The sequence below is a fragment of the Schistocerca cancellata genome, chromosome 5 (assembly GCF_023864275.1).
Source record: "Schistocerca cancellata isolate TAMUIC-IGC-003103 chromosome 5, iqSchCanc2.1, whole genome shotgun sequence".
NCBI lineage: Eukaryota > Metazoa > Arthropoda > Insecta > Orthoptera > Acrididae > Schistocerca > Schistocerca cancellata.
In genome coordinates, this window is record NC_064630.1 from 831582496 (window position 1) to 831601316 (window position 18821).

Below are 18821 nucleotides of genomic sequence, written 5' to 3' on the forward strand. Positions count from 1 at the left end.
CATACCTTTTTCGTTGCTTCTCCTACAGTGTTCTGACCTGTTTTGTGTACCAGGGGAAGGCAGTGCCAGCTTTTACTAATTTACTTTGTTTATATCTCTCAGTTGGTATTTCTCTGAATTTAAACCACATCTGGTCTACGATTACATACGCTGATTGGAAGTAGAACAATCTCTTGGGAAGGTGTCAAGTGATTCTTTTATCTGCTTTTTAAAATATATTCTAAGATTATTTTTGGTGGGCTTTGATGTTCGTTATTAAGTCCCGCTACAACAACTATGTGGTCACTAATCCTTGTCTTCGTCACGATGCTCCCTATTTGGTTAGAATTATTCACTAGCGTTTGACTTCTCGTGTAATTACTTGCCGTGAGAGGAGAAGTTATTGCACCCTTATTACAATAGACTAGTTCTATATACTATAGGCCTACAGTCTTTTGTACAGATCCACAGTTTCTTCAAATAAACTGTCCATTTTGTAGCTAAGAGGTCAAGTATATTCTCGCACCATTTACATTTAACTGGATTCCTGAACAAACTGTTCAAAATCTTTTTCTGAGAAGGAATTCAGTAAGATTTCAGACGACGTATTATTCCTACCACCGATTTTTAACATGTACCTTTACCAACATATCGAGGAAAGATTGAAGTCACCAACAACTCTAATTGTACGAGTGGGACACCTATTTGAAATGAGACTAATGTTTTCTTTGAACTGTTCAGTAACCGCATCATCTGAGTTGAGGGGGTAAAAACAACCAATCATTAACTAATTCTGTTTGTCAAGTATAATCCCTATCCACACTAGCTCACAGGATCTCCAATTTCATAATGAGCTATATTGCTTCTGACAGAAATTGACTCTAACACTAACCCTATTTAATCTGTCCTTTATGAACATAAGGTCCTTGGTAAAACGTCCGGCTGAACTTACGGCTTTGGCCAGCTTTCTGTGCCCATAACAGGTTGAGATTGAGTGCTTTCTACCGGCGCTTCGCGCTCTGTTTTCTAACATAGCTACGACCGTTCGCAACTACAATATCGATTATTGCTACGCCTGCCCTCATCCTGTGATCAAATAATTTTTCAAGACAGTGACCCAGTCTTTTCCTATCCCAGGACACGCACCTTTTTACCCTGTGACAGCAGCTTTGCGTTAGATGAAAAGTAACACACAGTGAACTTTTTAATTTTCCACAACCATGAGTTTTACTAGGCTACCTGCATCTTTTTTATTCTCGGACTCATAATATTCAATAACATTTCATGTACAATAACTGTCGTTTCTTTAATTATCTGTTTATGTGAGATATTCAAAAGACAAAGTTGTTTGGTGCAGTAGCAGTCCAACTTTTTCACATTCAATAAATGTCGTCAAACATTTTGGTTAGTTGTTGGTGAAAGACAAGACCGATTTAAAAAAAATCCAGTCTGATTTACTCGAAATAATATAAAAGTTTCTTTATAGCCGATACCAGGCAGTCCACATCGAAATGTCAGCGTCTTTAAATTTGCGTTTTGTATTAGTTTTGGCTCACAAATATTGTCTTGTTGGTCTTTTAGCCGTCAGCTGACAGCTATGAATTTCCGGTTTTCACTTGTAACATTTTAATTAGATTAATTTTCAGTGCCTGCATGCTGTAGCGAAAACGAGATTGAGTTCAATTGTGAAATTTAGCAGCTGTAAAATAAGGCCCATGTAGGACGTACTGGTACACAGAACGAAATTGTTCTGTCAGGCAAGCAAACAACTTTTGATTCTGAAAAAGAAAATAATGAAATATCTAAGAGTAGCAGCAGAGGTGTCTGGATGCCTGGAATTTTCCGTGTAAGATTACCGAACGGAAGGACTGGCCGTGGCGCCACAACTGCAACGTCGCGTGGATTACATCGGTAAGCGTTCTGAGAGCTCACTCGAGGAATAATACTAAAGCTACAGGGAGAGGTATAGAAGCAACTTACTGGCCATAATTCGCCAAACTGAACGAATGGCTGCGATGTATAGATCACTGACGTTGGTCCCATCAGTATAACGCTTTCATGTCATAAAAAAGGTCAACATCTAAATTCTGTGGGAAAGTTGCACGTCCCAGTTTTAAGAAAAACGTTGGAAGAGAAACATCGTTTGGATGCAGTTCGTTGTATTGCTACTCAAAGTATTCCCTTTTGAAACACATACCCACGAATGGGCGCTTACTTTTATTCGTCAAACACACGGTCTTGCAAGTATTTAGGACATGGCGACGGGCAACCGCACATTTTCCACCACCACTACTTCATCTACATTTGTGCTCCGTGAGCCGTGGTGTGTAGCGGAGCGTACTTCTGCTACCATCGTCTTATCGCTCCACCTCTGTTCCATTCGAGAACGGCGAGTAGGACGAATGAATGTTACTCAATATTAGTATTAGACTCATTTTTTTCTCGTTTTATCGCTGTCCTTTTGCAAGAGTATTGCAGGAAGTAATGGTTCGTTACTCCTCCCGGAACATGCGCTGTAAGTGATGCATGAGGCCTCTCTTACGAGGTGCATTCACGTTCTAAGGCCTCCGATTTTTTTTCTCCGGACTGGAAAGAGATAGAAACATGCGCATTGTTTTAAAATAAGGCCGCGTTGATTGTCAATACGTCCCAGAGATAGCAGCACCGTACGGCAGATGGAATTTTACCGCCAGCGTCGAGAATGAGAACTGTTTTAAATACTTAAAATGCGACGTTTTCCTTACTTGAACAGCGTGCAATCATTCGTTTCTGAATTTGCGTGGTGTGAGACATGTGGTGATGGAGTTATGGATGTGTCGAAAGTGCGTTCGTGGGTGCGACAGTTTAATGAAGGCAGAACATCGTGTGACAAGAAACCGAAACAACCTCGGGGTCGCACAAGCCGGTCTGACGACATGATCGAGAAAGTGGAGAGAATTGTTTTGGGGGATCGCCGAATGACTGTTGAAAAGATCGACTCCAGAATTGGCATTTCTGTGGGTTCTGTGCACACAATCCTGAATGACGACCTGAAAATGCGAAATGTGTCATCCAGGTGGGTGCCACGAATGCTCACGGACGACCACATGGCTGCCCGTGTGGCATGTTGCCAGGCAATGTTGACGTGCAACGACAGCATGAATGGGACTTCCTTTTCGTCGGTTGTGACAATGGATGAGACGTGGATGCCATTTTTCAATCAAGAAACAAAGCGCCAGTCAGCTCAATGGAAGCACACAGATTCACCGCCACCAAAAAAATTTCGGGTAACCACCATTGCTGAAAAAATGGTGCCCATGTTCTGGGACAGCGAGGGCGTAATCCTTACCAATTGCGTTCCAAAGGGCACTATGGTAACAGGTGCATCCTACTAAAATGTTCTGAAGAACAAATTCCTTCCTGAACTGCAACAAAGACGTGCTGCTACTGCCTCAGCGATTTTAGTGGTCAAAACAGACTCCTAAAGAAGCCTTCGCTGCTGACATGGAATCATTGCGTCACCGTTGTGAAAAATGTGCACGTCTGCAGGGCGATTACGTCGAGAAGTAACGCCAATTTCATCGATTTCGAGTGAGTAGTTAATTAGAAAAAAAATCGGAGGCCTTAGAACTTGAATGCACCTCGTACAGTGCCTGCCGGTGGTATTCAACACTCGAACGCTCTCGCATCAGCTGAGCAATCCTGTGACGAAACGCGTCACTGTTTTACGACATAGTAGATGGGCGAGAAATGTGAACTTCCAGCAGACAGACTTAAATTCCATGTGTTCCTCCGGCAGATTATCAGTTATTTGACGTACTTTGTTACAGCAGGAATTGTCACGATGAACGTCGCGACATTTTTAATTTTTTCCTGATCTCATTGATGACTTGTGTCGAATGCCTTGTTATATAAAAATCAGCATTCAATGCCCTAAGATTGTCTAGCCCTAAAGCAAGTCGTGACATGCCCAGCAAAGCAACAAGCAGTCATTTTCTTTAAAGTTCTTCATGAACGAATCTGTTGTGTTGGCTTCGACTTGTGCAACTACATTTCGGCGTCGTGAAAACAGTGTTTCGATTATGTACGAGAAGCACTCAACTTGTAACACACCTGATTTTTTCCGCACAAACTAACCACTCGAAAGCTTTGAAACTTGGAACTTCGCTACGTAATCTCCTGCACCCGTAAGCAGTACGGCAGGCATTCTACCCACTGTTCTTACCTGAAGATAGGACTGCCTCCCCCTGCTCCCCAACACGAGGCTAGGTCATCGGACTACGGGGCTGTATTGGGACAACGGCCCTGTTGTTCTCGTAAGCAGAGCAGAGGTCAGCCAGGCACATGTGGCTCCAATAGGCTCATAGGAATAAAGTTGCCCCTCCTCTTGACCCCCCCCCCCCCCCACCTTTACATAAATCCTATTGTCCTGTCGTGCTCTGTATGCCATAGTGAAGTGAGCACGTTTGTTTGCGATCACGGTGCAGGTATTTATTATGAATAATAATTTAATGTCAGGTTCCCTATTAGCAAAGTCTTGTCAATCCCGGACCACCCCCCTTGACACTTGAGGTCTGTACACCGCAGTAGCAGAAAATGGCGGTAAATATTGTTGAGGTAAGACACTTAAGCTTCCAGAAATACTATAATAAAATGGCGCCACGACATTTTCTGACCCCTCATTGCTACATTCTATAACGCCTCCAAAGTATTTAACCAGTTCTCCATCATAGTAATCTAACAAAAATACACCAATAAACATGAAGCACATGTTAACAAATTCTACAATAAATTAATAGCACTTGACATATGATAGTAAGTGACAGATACATTACCTACCATTGAACAGCGAGGGACACGTATCCGCCCGCCCCTCACAGCCGGCTGCACCTGCTCTGCACAGCCCACTGCCCACTGCCCACTGCCACACCGTAACAGGGCCTGGGGCCACACTGTAGCAGTCAGCTTACCACTGTGTACCCCCCGAACAGTAAATCGCACTCTTAACACTCTCTCTGCCATAGTACAGTATAGGATAGAAAATCGTTCCCAGCCGCTTACTACTACTGGGACTGGCGTCATGATCACATCTGTATGACTACACTGCAGTTCGTAATTGAGTGCCTGGAAGAAAAGGGTTGTCAAACCACCACGACTCTCTCTTTACCATTCCTCTTCCAAATGGGTAAAAAAGGGAATCTTTCCATGTGAATGGAGCCAGATGGGTGTTAACTTAATCTTAATCACACATTGTAAGGTGGGATGTGGGTCATGTGTCAAAATCCAGTAAATAAACAGTAGGGCCACGTCAGAAAGCCACTGCATTTTGAATGCTTTTTAAAGTCCTAAAGGGGCTATGTAGATCACAGAGGGGATGAGACTGCATCGTATGTGTGACGTGTGTGTTGGAATGTGTACTACTCTAGTAAAAATGTAATACTATACAGGTACTGTATTAAGCACAGTACAATTGAAAATTACTCTTGTCTTTGATCATTGCTCTGTGGAACTATAGATCTAGTTTCACCTATATCCTCGCCATTGAGAACTGCTGTCATCGAGATATGTAGCAAATTTCGTCTTCGTGCTTTAAGGAAATTATTACGAGGATACTGCAACAGACGATATGTTTCTCTCCCTATAAGTCCAATATCAGGGTATTAGACTCTTAAATAGCATGTGGGAAAAAATGGATAATGCGTTAAATCTTTACATATCTCTTTTAAATCCCTTTTCATGAATTTTTTCTTATATTAGTCCTATGTGACATACACAACGGCTGGACTAAAATAACTGTGCAGCTTACCCCAAAAACACAATTTCTAAATATAACCCGGCAGGTCAGAAAAACATTTATTGTTCAAATGTTGACACCCGCCTGCATAGGGTGCAATGATCATCGTAATTAAATAACACAAAAATCAGGGCTCATTCCGAAATATTTAAGTGATAGTTTTTTCTCCACACGTTGTTAGAGAGTGGAAAGGCAGAGATATAGTCTGGTGGTAGTTCGATGATCCTCCTCAGCTAGTACCTTAATTACGAACTGCAGATGTCAGTACAACGCCACTTGCAATGGTACTAAGCCACTCAAAATGCTGTACCATGTAACACCTAATCTATAATTGTTTTTCAACTGCATGTTATGCTTTGGAAAATGATTTCCAATTGCAAGTTCTTTACTACATGGGAGGAGTTTGTTGACAGTGGTAGTATGTTAATAACGTTTTATTTTCTGAAAGATGTGTCTGATTTTTGGAGGCTGGAGAAAATACCATCGCTAGTGGAACATAAATACTCTGAGTACGATGTTTTTCTAAGCAGAATAACATCACTGCTTCCTCTCTCGACAGACAGGAACAATATTGCTGAGCCTCTAGTAATAAAAGGGTGTGAAAGAAGGGTAGGGGGCTCGATTCTTACCGGCCAAGCGGTTTCTCAACTTTATTTGGTCACTTCCTTCGAGGTGGCACGTGTTGGAGACTACTTGCACATCTTAACGGAGCCGGTGTGTGCCAGGGGCTCTCCAGGTTATGTGAATCCAGCAGTCTATTTCCAGACTGCATTTTGGTCAGTCATGTGTGGACACTGGGGACTGTGTCTAAATAAAGTGTTTATAGAATATCACCCATTTCATCTGCCAGTAATTTTCTTAAATTGTTCCACGATTAGTTTCGAAAATTAAAGCTACATTTTCAGGTGCCAACAAACAATTACGAGAACATAAATGTGTGGGGCAAGTCAGCCATAGATGACGCCGATGTCACACCGACACATCGGAGCGTAGGACCAGCGACCGCAGCGCCCGCCTAGACTCTCCAGTTGGATGGCGTGGTTGCTGGTCCTACGCTCCGATGTTTCGGTGTGACACGGGCGTGATCCCCCATGACTGACTCGCCTGACAGCCACACATTTGCGTTCTCGTAATTATTTGGTAGCACCTGCATAGCTTTAAGCTTTGAAACTGGTCGTGGAAACTAAGAAAATTACTGCCCACTGAAGCGGATTTTTATTTTACAAATGCGTTCATCAGTTGTGGATGTTTACCTGATTAAGTATTTCGGCTCAGTAAAGTGGATTTCCTCTACCATTTCCTACCCTATGCTACGGTGGAAGCAGTGTCGAGTGCCTCGGGCGCTACAGAGTGGTAGTGGTACGCCGCCTACTATGGGCAGGCACGAGCTCCTGTCGCAGCTCGGCGGTGGCGGCTGGAGGGAGGAGTGGGGGCAGGGGGGTCATCCAAGATGGCGGCCTTGACGTCACATGATGTCAGCTGATGATGCGAGTACCTTTATCCAAGATGGTGGCGATAACGTCAGCTGATGGCGTGAGTACTGTTATCAAAGAAGGCAGCTTTTGGTGGGAAAGTGCCACGCACCAGGAATTGAATTATGTGCTTCAACAGGGCACTACCCCCCCCCCCCCTTTTAAGACTTTTTTGCATGATAGGGCGCCATCCTCTTGGAAAATAGCTGGGAATTTAGAATTTTTCAGGGAATTAAGCTCTATCAGCTGCAGGCTGCTCATGATGTCATTCTATTCGAATATAATTTGTTTAAATTTCTATACGTTTGTTCGAATCTGTTTAAATTAGTTAAAATATATTTCAGATTTCTTTACATTCGTCTCAATTTCTTATCTACCTTCTGCATTAGTGGCCTAGTGTGTTACCGTCACAAGAGGCTGTGATATCAGTGCTTGTTGAGCTATTTGTGTGGAAGGAGCATGAGGAAATGCTGATGACAGACAGAAGTTCCGCCTCTTCCCTTCTTCCCCCTCTCCCTCTTTGGGAGTATGTTTCGTGCCTACGTCCGGGGACGGACGCTTCTAACTGTAAGAAACATGGTTTAAATGGCTCTGAGCACTTTGGGACTTAACTTCTGAGGTCATCAATGCCCTAGAACTTAGAACTACTTAAACCTAACTAACCTAAGGACATCATACACATCCATGCCCGAGGCAGGATTCGATCCTCCGACCGTAGCTGTCGCTCGGTTCCAGACTGTAGCGCCTAGAACCGCTCGGCCACTACGGCCGGCTTGTAACTGTAAGACAGTCTCTCTTCTTTGCTCTCTATGCTGGAAAGTCTCTGTCCTCCCTTTGTCCTTCTATTTTCCTTGCCTCTTCTCTTTACCCTCTTCTCCGCTGCGGCGTTGAGACATCTCTTCTTTCCTTTTGTTTGTTCCTCTCTTTCTCTCTCTTTCCTCCCTGTGCGTGTCTGAAGGCCGACCCACACGTTCCCACGCGTAGCCGGTGACGGGGTAACGCGTAATTACCCACCTCGGGTAGACCGGTAGGACATCTACGTACCCCTGGTAACGGCCAGGCCCAGCGAGGGGTGATTTTCCGAGCTGGTACCTTCCGAACGTGCCGACTGGTCTCTCCGTTTCTCGGGAGGTGTGACCTGAGGTGTGAACAATCACCTAAGGCGGAGTGCCCTCAGAGAGGGCACTCACGAGGAAGGAGAGCGCCGGTAATCATGGGGGATACTTTCGCAATGGTTTCCTCTACGTCTACAATTTCTGCTCACAAGAGAAAGTTGATGAGTCTTATCCACGGACAATTCTTCCATCAGTGCCACAGTTCCTTGTTGCTTCTCGATAGGATGAAGGTCTTCTCCACAGTCAACCATTATTCAGAAAGGTGTCGACGCAATTGCAGGTCCTGTAAAGTCTTGTTCCCGATTACGAAATGGCACCTCGTTGTTAGAAACAGTCAGTGCCCTCCAGGCACAAAAATTGCTGCAAACTCCGCTGCTACACACCTCCCCTGTCCGGGTTGAAGTGCACGGTACTTTAAATTCATCACGCGGGGTGGTTTATACAAGCTCACTCGACGGATTGTCAGACGAGAAAATTCAGAACTACCTGTCTGACCAGGTCGTAACGGCTGTACATAGTCATAAAAAGGTTTGACAAGGACTTGCTACCAACCCGTAGTATGTTCTTGACATTTGACAGAGTTAAACTCCCATCGAACATAACAGCGGGCTACGAGATAATTTCCGTTCGCCCTTACATCCCAAACCCTACGCGTTTCTATCGGTGTCAGTGGTTCAATCATACCAGCCAGTCCTGTTCCAATCAGGCCAAATGCGTTACGTGTGGCAAGGATGCCCATGAGGGTGCTTGTCCACCTCCATCCCCTCGTTGAATCAACTGTATGGGCGAGCACGCTGCTTCCTCTCGAGATTGCCCCATTTTCAATTTTCAGAGATGAACGAAATATTCAGGAAATCATAGAGACGCAAAAGGTTTCTACATTTGCTGCTCATAAGCTATTCGCCAGTCGAAAGCCCACTGTGCCCCCAGCAGGTAAATACAGCACTGTCCTTTCATCCCCCCGGCCTACTAAGGAGGCAGCCACGCAGACTTGTGATCTCACCTACAGTGAGACCGCCCAACTATCACCTGCTCACTCCACGGCCCACCCCTCATCGGCTCCTGCTAAATAACGAGCCCCAAAATCAGACACTCGGACTTCCAAAAAAGAGCCTACTCGCGAAGATTTTTTACGTACCCCAACTTCACAACCATTGATTCCTCCTTCATCTCCAACAAGGCTCATAGGAAACAAGGTTCCTCTCCTTCTCCGCCACGGCGTGTCTCGTCTACAGCGCCGCCTGGCGGTAACCGCCAGCGGCTGTCTTCCGTGTCGCCAAGGCGCACTGCTGGTGGCCAATCAACCGGCCGATCGCTGGTAGCAGGAGCTGCTCCAGACAACCTATGGATCAGGATCTTCTGTCTTTAGCTGAATGCCGCTCCACGCTGTCGGCCGCTCTCAGCAGTCGTTGAGAGCAACCGTGGTAAGGTTCTTTCGTTTTTTGTCCACCCTATGTCAATTATCCATGGAATATCCGCAGCATTAGAGCCAATCGAGATGAATTATCGATCGCCTTACGATCCTACGCCTTGGTCATCTTCTGTCTTCAGGAAACAAAGCTGCGTCCCCACGATCGCTCATTTCCAGTCAGTCTGGTTTGATTTCCCCTCTGTCGATGACACTCCGGCACAGGGGGACTTACGATTCTTCTCCATGATTCCATTATCTCCCAATCCCCTCCAACAGTTCCTTCCAAGCTGTCGCTATCCGTCTTTCCCTTTCTGGATACACCTTCTCTCTTTGTGCTGTTTACATTAACTCGTCCACACCGATGGCAGGAGCTGATCTCCTTCGTCTCCTTGGTCAGCTCCCGCCCCCATATCTGCTAGTTGGGGACTTCAATGCCCACCACTCGCTTTGGGGCTCTCCGCGTCCTTGTCCGCGAGGCTCTCTATTGATTGATCTCTTCCACCAAGCGGATCTTGTCTGCCTCAACCTACATTTTTTGTCTGCCTCCACGACAAATTTCTCTCATTTGGACCTTTCGGTCGGTAATGTTCAGAATTTGGTTCGCTCTTGCTGATACACACTCGGGTGACCATTTTCCATGTTTTATTTATTTATTGTTCCGTGGGACCACATTAAGGAGAAGTCTCCATGGTCATGAAACGAGTCAATACATGAAATTATAACACGATTGTAGAACAGATAAAAATGAAATACAAGAAACGTATTCAGGCGACAATTTGTAAGTTTAAATAAAGAAAATCAGCAATGTAACACTGGAATTTGCTTAATTTTTCAGCTCTTCCAGGAGCTCCTCGACAGAGTAGTAGTAGTGAGCCATGAGGAAACTCTTCAGTTTAGACTTGAGAGTTGGGGCTACTGCTAAGATATCTGAGTTCTTGTGGTAGCTTATTGAAAATGGATGCAGCAGAATACTGCACTTTTTCCACAAGAGTCAAGGAAGTGCATTCCACATGCAGATTTGATTTCTGCCTAGTATTAACTGAGTGAAAGCTGCTAACTCTTGGGAATAAGCTAATATTGCTAACAACAAACGACATTAAAGAAAATATATACTGCGAGGGCAATGTCAAAATTCCCAGACTATTGAATAAGGGTCGACAAGAGGTTTTCGAACTTACACCACACATAGCACGAACAGCCCGTTTTTGAGCCAAAAATACCCTTTTTGAATCAGAAGAATTACCCCAAAAAATAATACCATATGACATAAGCGTATGAAAATATGCGAAGTAGAGAACTTTTCGTGTTGAACTGTCACTTATTTCAGATACTGTTCTAATGGTAAATAAAGCAGCATTTAGTTTCTGAACAAGATCCTGAACATGGGCTTTCCACAACAGTTTACTATCTATCCGAACGCCTAGGAACTTGAACTGTTCAGTCTCGCTTATGATATGCCTATTCTGTCTGATCAAAATATCAGTTCTTGTTGAATTGTGAGTTAGAAACTGTAAAAACTGAGTCTTACTGCGATTTAACATCAAATTATTTTCCACAAGCCACAAACTTATTTCATGAACTACATTATTTGATAATGTTTCAATATTACACACAAGATCCTTCACTACCAAGCTGGTGTCGTCAGCAAACAGAAATATTTTTGAATCACCTGTAATACTAGAAGGCATATCATTTATATAAATTAACAAACAGCAGCGGCCCCAGCACCGACCCTTGGGGAACGCCCCACTTAACAGTGCCCTATTGGGACTGAACATCACTACCATTCTCAATATTGCGGAGAATTGCCTTCTGCTTTCTGTTCTTAAAGTAAGAGGCGAACCAATTGTAAGCTACTCCCCTTACTCCAAAGTGGTCCAACTTATGCAGTAATATTTTGTGGTCAACACAGTCAATAGCCTTCGTTAAATCAAAGAAAACACCTAACGTTCGCAACCTTTTATTTAATCCGTCCAAAACCTCACAGAGAAAAGAGAATATAGCATTTTTAGTTGTTAAGCCATTTCTAAAACCAATCTGTACATTTGACAGCAAATTATGTGAATTTAAATGCTCCAGTAACCTTGTATATACAACCCTCTCGATAACTTTAGCAAACACCGATGGCATAGAAATAGGTCTATAATTGTCAACATTATCCCTGTCTCCCGTTTTATAAAGTGGCTTCACTACCGTGTACTTTAATCGGTCAGGAAACCGACCACTCCTAAAGGAAAAGTTACAGATACGGCTAAGTACGGGGCTAACATACATCGAACAATACTTCAGTATTCTGCTAGATACCCCGTCATATCCATGGGAGTTCTTGGCCTTTAGTGATTTAATTATTAACTCAATCTCCCTCTTGTCAGTATCTCGGAGGAGCATTTCAGGTAACAGTCTCTGAACACTTTTTTCTACGAGCGCTATATGATTCCCTGTTGGGACTAGGTTTCTATTTAGTTCACCTGCTATATTCAGAAAGTGATTATTAAATACTGTACATATATGCGACTTATCAGTAACACGGACATTCCCACTACGCACTGATTCTATATCCTCGACCTGTATCTGCAGACCAGACACTTCCTTTACGACTGACCATATGGTTTTAATTTTATCCTGGGACTTAGCTATTCTATCTGCATACCACATACTTTTTGCCTTCCTAATAACTTTTTTAAGCACCTTACAATACTGTTTGTAATGGGCTGCTGCATTTAGATTGTCACTGTATCTAACGTTTTGATATAATTGCCACTATGGTCTAAAAGATATTCTTACCCCTTTGGTCAGCCACCCAGGGTGCCTGTTTGTGCTAGTACCCTATTTTGAACGTTCTGACGGAAAGCAACTTTCAAAGAGCACGAGAAAGGTCTTGAGGAAAGCATTATACACTCCTGGAAATGGAAAAAAGAACACATTGACACCGGTGTGTCAGACCCACCATACTTGCTTCGGACATTGCGAGAGGGCTGTACAAGCAATGATCACACGCACGGCACAGCGGACACACCAGGAACCGCGGTGTTGGCCGTCGAATGGCGCTAGCTGCGCAGCATTTGTGCACCGCCGCCGTCAGTGTCAGCCAGTTTGCCGTGGCATACGGAGCTCCATCGCAGTCTTTAACACTGGTAGCATGCCGCGACAGCGGGGACGTGAACCGTATGTGCAGTTGACGGACTTTGAGCGAGGGCGTATAGTGGGCATGCGGGAGGCCGGGTGGACGTACCGCCGAATTGCTCAACACGTGGGGCGTGAGGTCTCCACAGTACATCGATGTTGTCGCCAGTGGTCGGCGGAAGGTGCACGTGCCCGTCGACCTGGGACCGGACCGCAGCGACGCACGGATGCACGCCAAGACCGTAGGATCCTACGCAGTGCCGTAGGGGACCGCAACGCCACTTCCCAGCAAATTAGGGACACTGTTGCTCCTGGGGTATCGGCGAGGACCATTCGCAACCGTCTCCATGAAGCTGGGCTACGGTCCCGCACACCGTTAGGCCGTCTTCCGCTCACGCCCCAACATCGTGCAGCCCGCCTCCAGTGGTGTCGCGACAGGCGTGAATGGAGGGACGAATGGAGACGTGTCGTCTTCAGCGATGAGAGTCGCTTCTGCCTTGGTGCCAATGATGGTCGTATGCGTGTTTGGCGCCGTGCAGGTGAGCGCCACAATCAGGACTGCATACGACCGAGGCACACAGGGCCAACACCCGGCATCAGGGTGTGGGGAGCGATCTCCTACACTGGCCGTACACCACTGGTGATCGTCGAGGGGACACTGAATAGTGCACGGTACATCCAAACCGTCATCGAACCCATCGTTCTACCATTCCTAGACCGGCAAGGGAACTTGCTGTTCCAACAGGACAATGCACGTCCGCATGTATCCCGTGCCACCCAACGTGCTCTAGAAGGTGTAAGTCAACTACCCTGGCCAGCAAGATCTCCGGATCTGTCCCCCATTGAGCATGTTTGGGACTGGATGAAGCGTCGTCTCACGCGGTCTGCACGTCCAGCACGAACGCTGGTCCAACTGAGGCGCCAGGTGGAAATGGCATGGCAAGCCGTTCCACAGGACTACATCCAGCATCTCTACGATCGTCTCCATGGGAGAATAGCAGCCTGCATTGCTGCGAAAGGTGGATATACACTGTACTAGTGCCGACATTGTGCATGCTCTGTTGCCTGTGTCTATGTGCCTGTGGTTCTGTCAGTGTGATCATGTGATGCATCTGACCCCAGGAATGTGTCAATAAAGTTTCCCCTTCCTGGGACAATGAATTCACGGTGTTCTTATTTCAATTTCCAGGAGTGTATATATCGTCTACTGTATCAGCACTATAAACATCTTGCCACTCTTGTTCCTTGATAAGGTTTACAAAGGTCTCTACAGCAACTGGATCAGCTTTCCTAAAAAGTTGATAACTGTATTTAACATGTGTTGCAGCACAAAAATCTTTTAGAGTTAAAATTTGTGCATCATGATCTGAAAGGCCATTCACCTTTTTGCTAACAGAATGCCCTTCTAGTAATGAGGAATGAACAAAAATATTGTCTATGGTTATTCTACTGTTCCCTTGCACTCTCGTTGGAAATAATACGGTTTGCATAAGATTATATGAATTAAGGTCTACCAGCATCCTTTTCCTTGCACAATCACTTATACAATTAATATTGAAGTCACCACATATAACTAACTTTTTGTATTTCCTATAAAGTGAACCAAGAACCTCCTCTAGCTTTAGCAAAAATGTTGTGAAATCTAAGTCTTGGGATCTGTAAATAACAACAGTAAGAAGTTTAGCTCCACTAAATTTAACCGCACCTGCACAACATTCAATCACCTTTTCAGTGCAGTACTTTGAAACATCAATTAACTCAAATGCGACACCGTTTTTCACATACATGGCTACTCCCCAACACCGCAAAGAGCTCCTAGAAAAGCTGCCAGCCAACCTGTATCCTGGTGAAGGAAGCCTCTGTGTCCTTCGATTGCAGCCACAATTTCCATGTATGCACCCGAGACGCTGGAAGTTTGCCCAAGCTGACTGGACACTTTTTACCTCTCCAGCGTCATTCGACACGTTCCTAGCGTCGACGATCAGGTCACTCATGTTACAGAAGTTATTCTTACAGCCGCGGAACGTTCAATACCTCGCACCTCCGATTTGCCCCGGCGCCCCCCCCCCCCCCCCCCCAGTTCCTTGGTGGAACGAGGCGTGCCGTGACGTAATACGCGAGCGGAAACGTGCTCTTCTCGTTTTCCTCCACCATCCTACTTTGGCCACTGTATCCACTATAAGCAGTTATGTGCTCGATGCCATCGCGTCATCCGCGATAGCAAGAAGGCAAGCTGGGACTTCTTTACCAGCTCTTTTAACACTTTCACTCCCTCCTCAGAAGTTTGGAGTCGAATTCGACGGTTATCTGGTTTCTCCCCGATCTCTGGGCTCACTGTCGCGCATGATACCTTAGAGGATCCCGTCGCAGTTTCTAACTCATTTGGTCAACACTTTGCTGAGACTTCGAGCTCTTCACCCGCCAGCCTTTCTCCCAAAGGAACGAGCAGCGGAAGTGCGACCTCTTGCTTTCTCCTCTCAAAATAGCGAAATCTATAATACTGTGCTCACCATGCGGAAACTCCAAGACGCACTCTCTTCTTCTCGCTCTTCCGCCCCAGCACCGGATGGCGTCCACGTCCAAATGTTGCTGCATTTATCATAACATAGTCTGCGTTACCTCCTTCATCTTTATAATCGAATTTGGACCGACAGTACCATTCCCAGAAGATGGCGGGAAGCTATCGTCGTTCCTGTTCCGAAACCTGGAAAGGACAAACATCTCCCCTCTAGCTATCGCCCCATTTCTCTCACGAGTAGTGTATGTAAGGTTTTGGAGCGTATGGTGAATTGGCGTTTAGTCTTGTGGCTGCAGCCTCGAGGCCTTTTAACACCTGCCCAATGCGGTTTCCGAAAGCATCGTTCTGTAGTTGACCATCTTGTTGCTCTCTCCACTTATATCATGAACAAGTTTCTCAGCAAACAGTAGCAATACTTTTTGATCTGGAGAGAGCTTACGATACCTGTTGGAGGACAGGCATTCTCCGCACACTGTTCTCTTGGGGCTTTAGAGGCCGGCTACCCATTTTTATTCGTGAATTTATGACAGAGCGCACATTTAAAGTGCGGGTGAACACTACTCTCTCCCGTACGTTCTCCCAAGAAAACGAGGTGCCCCAGGGCTCTAAGTGTTGTACTGTTTGCAATCGCCATAAATCCAATTATGGATTGTCTCCTTCCCGATGTCTCGGGCTCCCTCTTTGTCGACGATTTTGTGATCTACTACTGCTTTCAGCGGCCCAGCCTTCTTGAACGACGTCTTCAAGGATGTCTCGATCGCCTCCTCTCTTGGAGCATCGAAACCGGCTTCCGCTTTTCTCCCAGTAAGACCGTCTGTGCAAATTTTTGGCGTCGTGCGGAGTTTCTTCCGCCTTCCCTAGATCTAGTCGCTGTTTGTGGACGTCGCTAAATTCTTGGGTCTTATGTTTGACAGAAAACTGTGCTGGTCCTCCGACGTTTCCTATCTTTCAGCTTGCTGTCTGCGATCCGTCAACACCGTGTTCTGAATGGCACCTCCTGGGGAGCGGACCGAGTGGTCCTCCGCCTCTATCGCGCCTTAGTGCGCTCGAAATTGGACTATGGAAGCATAGTCTACTCCTCTGCTTCGGCGTCTTGACCCTGTTCACCACCATGTATTGCGTTTAGCGTCTGGAGCTTTTTACACCAGCCCTGTGGAAAGCCTTTATGCTGAGACTGATGAACCTCCGCTGTCCAATCGGCGAGCTGTCTTTCTGAGTCGTTAGTGTAGCCAACTGTGTTCCACGTCTGCTAATCCGGCCCATGACCTTCTCTTCGACGCCTCCTTGGATTTAGGGTATGCAGGCCGCCCTTCCTCTCTACTACCACCGGGAGTCCGCTTCCGTCAACTGCTATGTTCTCTTTCCATCCTCTTTCGTAAAAGTTTCTTAACAACTGGGGATACAGAACCACGTTGACTTCGTCCCCAGACCTGCCTCCTCCGTGACCTCTGTTAGCTTCCCAAGGATGGTTCCCCGTCTCTTGTTTAGGCTCTATGCGCACAAATGAAGGATGCCACATTCATTTACACTGACGGCTCAAAAACATCATTTGATGTTGGGAGTGCCTATATTGCTGGCGACACCGCGAGTAGATTTCGGCTTCCCGACCAGTGTTCGGTTTTTACTGCGGAGCTTTACGCTGTTCTCAGGTTGTCCAACACATCCGTCGCCAGTAGCGGATACAGTATATTGTATACTCAGATTCACTCAGCTCTCTCCTCAGTCTCCAAGCTCTCTACCCTGTCCCCCCTCTGGTCCACCGGATTCAGGACTGCCTCCACTTGCTCCACTTGGGGGGCGTCTCTGTGGCATTCCTCTGGACACGTTGGTATCCGTGGAAACGAGGTGGACGATATAGCGGCCAAGGCTGCAGTTTCTCTTCCTCAGCCTGCCGTTTGCAGTGTTCCCTTTACCGATCTACAGAGTGTTTTATGTCGTCGTGTTGCTCTTTTATGGCACGCACATTGGTCTACACTTCCCAATAATAAATTGCGGGATGTGAAACCTCTTCCTGCCGGCCTCGTCGTCGAGAGGAAGTAATTTTAACTAGACTCCGGATAGGACACTGTCTTTTTAGCCATCGACATCTTTTAAGTGGCGATCCTCCCCCGCTTTGTCCCCACTGCTCTGAACTGTGGACGGTGAGACACCTTTTACTTGAGTGCCCCTATTTTACTCCGCTACGCGCCCGTTTACATCTGTCGCCTGATATATCTTCCATTTCAGCAGATGACTCGCGCTCAGCCGATAGCGTCCTCAAGTTTCAGTGTCAGTGAGATGACGTCGGTCATTTGAAGCTCCTTTTTGGGGAAAACACCCTCCCCCCCCCCACCTCTATAGTGGTTTTCTAAGCTTTCCTTCTGTTTCCTAGTTTCCCCACTTTTTTGAATTTAGCTCCAATTGCTGCTGATTTCCAATTTGGCTTTTTTTACCCTTCCCTAAGTCACAGAACAGGTGCCAATGACCGTAGCAGTTTTGCACCATAAAACCGTAAGAAAAAAGTAACAAAAAACGGAAAGAACAGTCACGAGTGCTATATCTTTACTTGTCATCCAGTCTGGTTTTGTGTCCCTTTCAAGTCAGATTCTGAAGAATCTGTTGGTTAGACACAAGTGCAGTAAAGTATTATTTAGTGTTCCTTAGATACGAGTCCCACAGTGGATTGCCTGCAAGGCTATATGCAGTTTTTCCGCACTTAGTTAACTTGAAGTACTGATCGCTTGCCTGCGTGGCTAACTGAGTAGCTAAAGGACTACTTCCCGAGCGGGAAGGCATGCCGGTTGGGTTGGGTTGTTTGTGGGAACAGACTAAACTGCGAGGTCATCGGTCTCATCGGATTAGGGAAGGAAGTCGGCCGTGCTCTTTCAGAGGAACCATCCCTGCATTTGCCTGGAGCGATTTAGGGAAATCACGGAAAACCTATATCAGGATGACCGGACGCGGGATTGAACCGTCGTCCTCCCGAATGCGAGTCCAGTGTGCTAACCACTGCGCCACCTCGCTCGGTGGCATGCCGGTCCCCGGCACGAATCCGCCCGGCGGGTTAGTGTCGAGCTCCCGTGTGCCGGCCAGCCTCTGGATGGTTTTTAAGCCGGTTTTCCATCTGCATCGGCGAATGCGGGCTGGTTCCCCTTATTCCCCTCAGTTACACTATGTCGGCGATTTACTCTACCACGTTTTACTCTACCACGCCAACATTGGGGTTACACTCGTCTGGAATATGATGTTCCCTGGGGGGAGGTGTAGGGGTGGGGGGGGCTCCACTGGGGGACCGAACCGTGCAATTAGACTGGGTTCGGTGTAGGGTGGCGATGGTGTGAGTGGACAGCTGTAGCTTGTTGTGGGTTGCGTACCGCTAAGGCTATGGCCGGGACGAAGCCTCCCCGTCGTTTCTAGGTCCCCAGTTTCATACATACATACATACAGATCT